We start from the raw sequence: 8,800 nt of genomic DNA on the forward strand, positions 1-8,800 counted from the left end.
CAAAACAAAACAGGATATTCCCACTTCCCTTGGTGGCCTAAAAGAAACTGAAGGTAAGACCATATTATCAGAAGATATCACACACTGAAGATATAGAACTTGGAGAAATCAAGATATGATTGATGGGGCAGCCTCTTCCCTGTTAAGATTGTATTTAGAATATAGATAATGACACTGCAAATTCAAGGTTGCTCCTGATGACAGTCGTTAGCACAAGAAGCTGCTTAATGGCTCACTTCTCCTTTAGTTAATTTCAACCCATTTTATTTACTTCGGTTTGTATGCATTTGTTTTGTTTTCTGTGAAACCTATATCTATCCCTCTCTCACTTCTTCCACTCTGGAAAAACCGCTGTTCCTTGTTTGTTGACAGGGCACCCCGCAAGCTCTCAGTTGGCTTTTTTTTTTTTTTAATACATCTGAAGTGTGGAAGTGTGGCATAGGTGTTTTAGGCTTCCATGATCCCTGGTACCCACACTTGATGCCTTGTAGCTGCCAAGGCACAAAGGCAGCAGAGCTGGAGGCAGCTGTTTGCATCCTCCGGTCTTGGTCTTTACTTCATATATAGGCGAGGGATCCTGGTGAGCCAAACCTCACGCGCCACGCCCTGTGGCCCTGTGATCGTTTCTGCTCCCCTGGGCGCAAGGGATCAGGGTGGGTCTGGCGCGTGCCCTGTGGTCGGTTGTTACCACCCTGGGCGCAAAGGCCCACCTTTCCCTTTCAGCACAGATGTCAGTTTGTACTGGGGCAGAGCTGTTGTCTGGGGAGTTTGCTGGCATCTTACAAAGAGGTCTAGGAGACTCCGAATTTACAACTTTCTCAGACAAATAGATTCTCACCTTCCAGCCTGCCTCCCCAAAGCCAAGGCACCCAGTAAGACAACTTCCAACAGCCTCAGCAGGTACACCTCTAAGAGGGGAGCAGGTGGGAGGGACTGCCTTCCTGAAATGTTAAGGGTGAGCATTAGGCTCTCTGGCAAGAGCATTCCCATTGATGAATCCTGATGCACAGCTGCCATATTTAAGGCCCTTTCCTGTTTCTTAGGAGTATTTGTCCAGCTATTGGATCTCTACCAGTCAAACTACTTTCCATTAGTTCATTTCCACATCCTGGTGTGTGTTTCCTAAGGCTGGTGCAACAAGGTAGCATAGACTTTGTGACTTGAAGTGGAAGTTAGTCACTACCCAGTTCCTAGATTAGACACTCAAACTTAAGGTGTTTCCAGGGCAGGTTTCTCCTATAGAGTTGTAGTGAGACAAGTGTGTACTTCTCTGCTCACTTCTGGTAGTTGTTTGCAATCATTACTGTCCTTTGACTTATAGACCCAATTGATATTGAGCCAATATCTTCCTCAAATGCAGGGACATTCAACTGTCTGTGTGCCTGTGTCTGGGTATTTACTTTGTATTAGAAAGCACTTAGATTGGGGCCTGATCTGGTATAACATGAACTCAACCTGATGACATCTTCAACCACCCTAACTCCAAACAAGGTCACATTCACAGGTTCTGCATATATCTGGAGCGGGACACATTTCAACCCACAGCAACATGAAAACTCATTACTTTTTCTCATTAGGAAACTCCCCTTGACCACATTTCCTCTCTCTAGTAATACTTTGGAGTATTTGTCCAGCTATTACTCTCTATTTTAACTACATTTCTCTCAAATTCTTATATTCATGGTCCTTCTATTTCCTCTCTGGCAGTTAGTTGTCTAGGAGACTTAAGTCAAGTAGGTATTGGTGTCTCTTGAGTTACTGAAATTGCTGCTGCTCTGCATGTTCCAGACACCAGGCTTCATTGTTTTTCTCACACATATTTGAAATGTATATACCTGTCACCGGGCGTGCATATTTAAAATTTTATAAGGTGTCTCTTAGACCTTTTACCTGACACGTTTTCTGTTTGGCTGGAATACTGACAAAAGCTTACAAGAAAAAACTATTTGTAGCAGAAGCAGAAGCTGACAATTCAGATCCTAGAACTGCTACTTTCTCCTCAGCATTACTCAAGGCCAAGCTTACCTTGTTTCCTGGGACTTTATTGTCAAGTTCAGGTGTGGCTGAAGGTGATGGAATAATCCAGTTACTTATCCATATCACTCTCCACCTCACTCTCCATATTACTGTGCCATTATTGTCTCCAAAGTAAGATGAACACTGTTTAAGACATTCCCAAAGGAAGCTGCACTCTTCTGAAGTCCCTCTACAGTGGTAGGCAAGCGAAGCGTACACCTAAGTTAGCGCTGGTTTTGAGGTGTTTACTTCAGAACTCAACAGAAATATCTGCATACTCATCTCTGCAGTGCTGATCCTGACTATATTAGAGTCCAGATCCCCAATTACTTTTAAAGCTGTTTTTATTTGCTCAATAGCCTTGTATTACATTTGGAGATTTCCTGAAGTGAGGGTTCCTGATTAGACTTTTGTTGTTGTTGTTGTTGTTGTTGTTGTTGTCCTTATTCTTCCTTGACAGCATCCAGATCCTCCTTGAGAGCAAAGTGCATTCACACCAAGTCAAGATGGCATACAATTCAGGACTTACCTTCAGAATGATGAAAGGACGGAGAGGATAACAGATCCTGCAGCACAACTGTAAGTAGTCCTCCTTGACAAAAGAATGATTCCTAGTTGCATGGGAATGAATCTTCTTCCTCCCTTGAGTTGTATTGTGGCCTAAATCCAGAGGCTTCGTGTTAAGCAGAGAGAAACCGTCCATGGGTTACCTTATTACAGTGAGCTCTTTATGATTTTTTTTTTTAATCTCCCTTCGAGGGGTGAGTATGTTCATACCTCACACCCAGTTGTCTTGCTGACTTGGAGCTGCCTTTCAGGAGGGAAAATCCTGATTGGATCCCATTTCATTCTGATAACTCCCATTCAGGGGTGAGACTGACTAGATCCCCTGGGAGCTGGAAAATGGAGCCCAGGGAAACTGGACCCCAGATGGGTGGGAAAGTCACACAGTCATGGTCAAGGGCCTGGTGACCTGAATGGATAAATTTCTTTGTATTAAGAGGATAGGATCAGTTGTAATCTACCAAAGGGGAAAAGAGCTAAGTCAAGAATAAAAGCCTCAGCCTTTTAATCCTGGGATCATTGTAGGAGCTTGGGAAGGACACACTTTGGATTGAAGAGACAGAAATTCCAATGGAGAAGGGAAAGAAGCTTGCTTTTGAATAGGAAAATAGGAGGGGTTGCAGAGCAAGCAGTGGGAACTCCCTAGTCCCTGGTCTGAGAGGTAGCAGGAGAGGACTACCAGCTGCTACAATCCCCACACAGCCTGAATGCCCAGAAAATGCTGAGGCTAGGAAGCTAGTTGAGATTGATCATTTTTTTGTAGCTACTCTCCTGAGTGTGGAAGAGCCCAATTTAGAGAGCCAAACTAAGATGAACAACCCTGTGACTGGAGAAACTATAGCCTTGCTGACCAGGCTTGGACTCTTGATGATGAGAGATGACCACCACACGGCCAGCTTAAAGTGCTTCTAGTTTGGGGCATCCCAGCCCTGAGAAACTGCACAACCCACACACACAGCCACTCCCACTGCAGTCTTCATTCAGGCTCTGTTCCTTCAGCACTAACTCTGACTAAGCCGCTGGTGGCAGGGGGCTTGGACTCTAGCCCCAGACCTTAGCTGTTTTATTCTTAGCCTAGCACCACTGAACCTAGCCCCAGCTCCTTAGCTGGTTTATTCTTTAAAACACGTTTGTTTGTTGGTCCTCAATGGGTTTGAAATTTAGATAAAATATAGAATCTTAGGAGAAGAAATATTAAATGATGGTTGGAGAGAGGTTGGAGAGGTTCAGAGCACTGATTGCTCTTCTAAAGAACCTCAGAAGAGGTTCAATTCCCAGTAACCACATGGTGGCCCACAACCTTCTTTAATGGGATCAGATGCCCTCTTCTGATGTGTCTGTAAACGGTGACAGTATACTCACGTACGTAAGATAAATAAGTAAATCTAAAAAGAAGAAATATTCAATGATACTATTGATATTCTCATATTGTGTCAATGATCTGCTCCATTTTCTGAAAGATTTTTTTCTCTCTTTTATCTGCCGATTTCTTTCTGATGTTCTTTTTCTTTTCTATTAGTGTTCTCAGAGTTTCTTAATTTTTTAATTGGGTAATTTATTTATTTACATTTCAGATGTTAACCGCCTTCTCCTTTTCTCCTCCCTAGAGCTCCCTATCCATCCCCTCTCCTGCTTTTTGCTTTTATACCATTTTAGTTACATCCATGTATTAAGTCAGATCTGTTTGTAGGTCTAGCAATACAATAGATGCAAATAGTCAAGGAACAAGCAAGACAATAAACACAAATAGTCAAAGTACAAGCAAGACCTTAAACACAATTCTTGTAAACAGTCCTGTAATCCCTGTTTCTAAGAGCTTATCAGGATGACCAAAATATCTGAGCCAACTTCCCTGTCCTAGCCCAAAGTCATTTTCATGTCTTAATACTACTTCCTTGTTCTAAACTAATATTTAGATTCCTGTCTTAAATTACTTCTTTGTTCTAGACTAATGTCAGATTCCTGCCTGAAGCCTACTTCCTAGTCTTTGGCCATTGCCATATTCCTGACAAGCAGCCCACTTCCTTGTCCTTGGTCCATACAAAATTCTTGCCAAGCAGTCCCAAAGGCTCTCTGCTTCTCCCCCCTTTTTATTTCATTAACAAGACTGAGCCTGTCTTAGGTCATTCTGACAAGAATGCCTTCCTTACCCATCATGGAATATGCATTATCAAAAGCAATGCATTTCTGTCTTAGCTTGGCAACGTTCTGTGCAGGATCTTACCTGTCCTTGGCTTGCCAGCCTGTTAATTTAATAACTCTGTCCGGGGGTCCATTTTCAGGTTCAAGCCATGTACTTTGGCTGCCAACATGTTGATGTTGTTAAAGACAAGCTTTAACACAATGGGCAGGGAAAAAATATTCCCATGACAAAAAGGGCTAGCATGATCAAGCTATATACGCCATTCTTGAAGCTTGGCCAAAATAGAAAGACTGACCTCAGACCATGGGTAATTTTATCAGCAGTATCTACCGAATCTACACTGAGCAGAGCAGCATTCTTGAAATTCATAAGCTCACTATATAAATTTAAAACTTCCAGAGAGCTGTTAGAATTATGCCAAATACACTGCAAATGTCTTTAAATTTTTTCCTAATTATAATGACTACCACTGTAAATTTTGGAACTAGCTTGAATCCAATGGCATTTGGCATGACACTGGAGTTGGTTCCTTACCCTTAAATTCTGAACCTCCTTCCAATAATTTGAATAGGATAGAGAGCACCAATCCGTTCTTCAAAATGGCTATCTAAATTCTCTTGTATATTCAACACATTAGTAATATTTTTTGCTAAATGATTAACAAAAGTAGCTGTTTTAACTTCTTGTGTCACAGCAATTGCAAAAGCAGTGGTGCTAGCGATTAATATAATTAAAGCTGCTATACCAGCAATAATCAAGCCCACTACCCTCTTGCTTCTGCTTAAAGTCTGACTCATTTCTTCTAGTACTTGTAAGCTATTTTTAGAATGCCAAGGTTCTGTGATACTCAGGGTACTAAAACAAAAGCTGGTTGATAGACCTCTGTAACTGACATGCCAAATTTCAAAACACAAACACAATTAGAAGGTGTACAATCAGTGCAACTTACATTAAATATTGTAGAAGAAACAAAAGTAATTTTAACATGATGATTAAAAGAGCTTTAACACATGTGCTAACACCAGTTTGAAATCCAGATTCTACCCCAACTTTATCTCTTGCTAACATAACATCATAGATAACTGCAGCTAACTTCTATATATGTCTCTGAAAATATCTAGAATCAGACTTCCAAATGAAGACTATTATTTCCAATATTGGATTGATTTCTAGACCAGTCCATGATTGAGTCTGAACAACTTGTCATATTTAAGAACAATACAAGCTTCATTATAACTTCTCTTTTTGATTCTCTGTTCCACAAGGTCTAAAAATTGGAGGCAAGGCAGCTTGTTCCATCAGAGGTATAGGTAAGCAATGGTGGGTTGGGAATATATTCCAATAGAGCTTCCCAGTCACCATTGTCAGGGGACTCAACAAGATCACAGGTCAGCATCATTCTTTGTCCTATCATCAGGATGTCTCACCCATCACTCTGGCAGCCACCATGCTCCTTCAGCATCCTGCAGAAAAAAACACAGACATGCCCTCTTCCCAATATTTAATACCTGATCGGGATCATTCCATATGCCAGTAAATGGATCCCTCCCTTTTACCTATGCATAAGTATGCCTAGTTGTAGAGTGCAATAGACACTCAGCAGAAAGCTCCTTGGCATCCATTTTTTAAAAAATAAAATAAAAGGAATATGATTTAAATAAATGTATGATATATGAGGGTCTACCTCCTCCTTTTTATTTTATGAAGATATTGTTTTAAAGTCCCATGGGCCCCCTTCCACAGTCTATTGTTCTTGACAATTATAAGGAATCCCAGTAATATGGGTAAATTGCTGCCAAAATGTCTCAAATGTTCAACTGTTATAGCCAGTTCCATTATCTCGTTTTTTTGTTTGTTTGTTTGTTTGTTTGTTTTTCTTTATTTATTATTGGATATTTTATTTATCTACATTTCAGATGTTATTCCCTTTCCCCATTTACCCCCCAGAAACTCCTTAAACCATCCTCCCTCCTCCTATTTCTGTGAGGATGTGTCCCCACCCATCTACCCACTCCCACCTCCCCGCCCTCGAATTCCCCTTCATTGGGTAATCCAGCCTTCAAGGGACCAAGGCTCTCCTCTCCCACTGATGCCCAACAAGTCCATACACCTCTACATATAGAGCTGGAGACATGAATCCCTCCATATGTGTTCCCAGGCTAGCTGTTTAGACTCTGGGAGCTCTGGTTGGTTGGGATTGTCGCTCTCCTCATGGGGCTGCAAGTCCCTTCAACTCCTTCAGTCTTCTCTCTAACTCCTCCACTGGGGCTCCTGTGATCAATTTAATGGTTAACGATGAAAATCCCCCTCTGTATATGTCAGGTTCTGGCAGTGTCTCTCAGGAAACAGGTATATCAGGCTCCTGACAGCATACACTTCCGGACATCCACAACAGTGTTTGCATACAGTGATTGCATTTGGGAGGGACCTCCAGGTTGAGTGGTCTCTCGATGATCCCTCCTCCAGTTTCTGCCCCACACATTGTCTGATATTTGCTCCTGTGAGTACTTTTTACTCCTTTTAAGAAGGACTGAAGCACTCCACACTTTGTTCTTTCTTATTCTTGGGCTTCATGTGGTCTGTAAGTTATATCTTAGGTATTGTGAGATTTTGGGCTAATATTCACTTATCAATGAGTGGATACTTTTGTGATTGGGTTACCTCACTCAGGATGATATTTTCTAGTTCCGTCCATTTGCCTAAGAATTTCATGAATTCATTGTTTCTAATAGCTGAGACGTACTCCATTGTGTAAATGTACCACATTTCTATATCCATTCCTCTGTTGAAGGACCTAGGATCCTAGATCTGGGATCTTTCCAATTTCTTGTTATTATAAATAAGGTTATTATGAACACAGTGGAGCATGTGTCCTTGTTATATGTTGAAGCATCTTTTAAGTATACGCCCAGGTATCACTGGATCCACAGGTAATACTATGTCCAATTTTCTGAGGAACCGTCAGACTGATTTCCAGAGTGGTTGTATCAGCTTACAACTCCACCAACAATGGAGGAGTGTTCCTCTTTCTCCACATCCTCATCAGCATCTGCTGTCAAGTGAGTTTTTAATCTTAGTCATTCTGACTGGTGTGAGGTGGAATCTCAGGGTTGTTTTGATTTGCATTTCCCTGATGACTAAAGATATTGAACATTTCTTTGTGTACTTCTCAGCCCTTCGATGTTCCTCTGTTGAAAATTCTTTGTTGAGCTCAGTACCCCATTTTTAATAGGGTTATTTGATTGTCTGGAGTCTAATTTCCTGAGTTGTTTGTATATATTGGATATGAGCCCTCTATCAGATGTAGGATTGGGAAAAGATTTTTTCCCAATCTGTTGGTTGCCGTTTTGTCCTACTGACAGTGTCCCTTGCCTTGCAGAAGATTTGCAATTTTTTGAGGTCCCATTCTTGATCTTAGAGCATAAGCCATTGGTGTCCTCTTCAGGAAATTTTCCCTTGTACCCATGTGTTTGAGGCTCTTCCCCACTTTATCTTCTATTAGTTTCAGTGTGTCTGGTTTTATATGGAGGTCCTTGATCCACTTGGACTTGAGTTTTTTACAAGGAGAAAAGAATGGATTGATTTGTGTTTTCCTACATGCTGACCTCCAGTTGAACCAGCACCATTTGTTGAAAATGCTGTCTTTTTTCCACTGGACAGTTTTAGCTCCTCTGTCAAAGATCAAGTGACTATAGGTATGTGGGTTCATTTCTGGATCTTCAATTCTATTACATTGATATTCTTGCCTATCTCTGTACTAATACCATGCAGTTTTTATCACTACAGCTCTGTAGTACAGCATGAGGTCAGGGATGGTGATTCCCCAAGAAGTTCTTTTATTGTTGAGAATAGTTCTCGCTATCCTATGTTTTTTGCTATTCCAAATGAATTTGCGAATTGCTCTTTTTATCTCTGTGAAGAATTGAGTTGGAATTTTGATGTGGATTTCATTGAATCTGTAGATTGCTTTCAGTAAGATGGCCATTTTTACTATATTAGTCCTGCCAATCCATAAGCATGGGAGATCTTTCCATCTTCTGAGATCTTCTTCAATTTTTTTCTTCAGAGACTTGAAGT

The sequence above is a fragment of the Grammomys surdaster genome, unplaced genomic scaffold (assembly GCF_004785775.1).
Source record: "Grammomys surdaster isolate TR1022 unplaced genomic scaffold, NIH_TR_1.0 124258, whole genome shotgun sequence".
NCBI classification, from domain to species: domain Eukaryota; kingdom Metazoa; phylum Chordata; class Mammalia; order Rodentia; family Muridae; genus Grammomys; species Grammomys surdaster.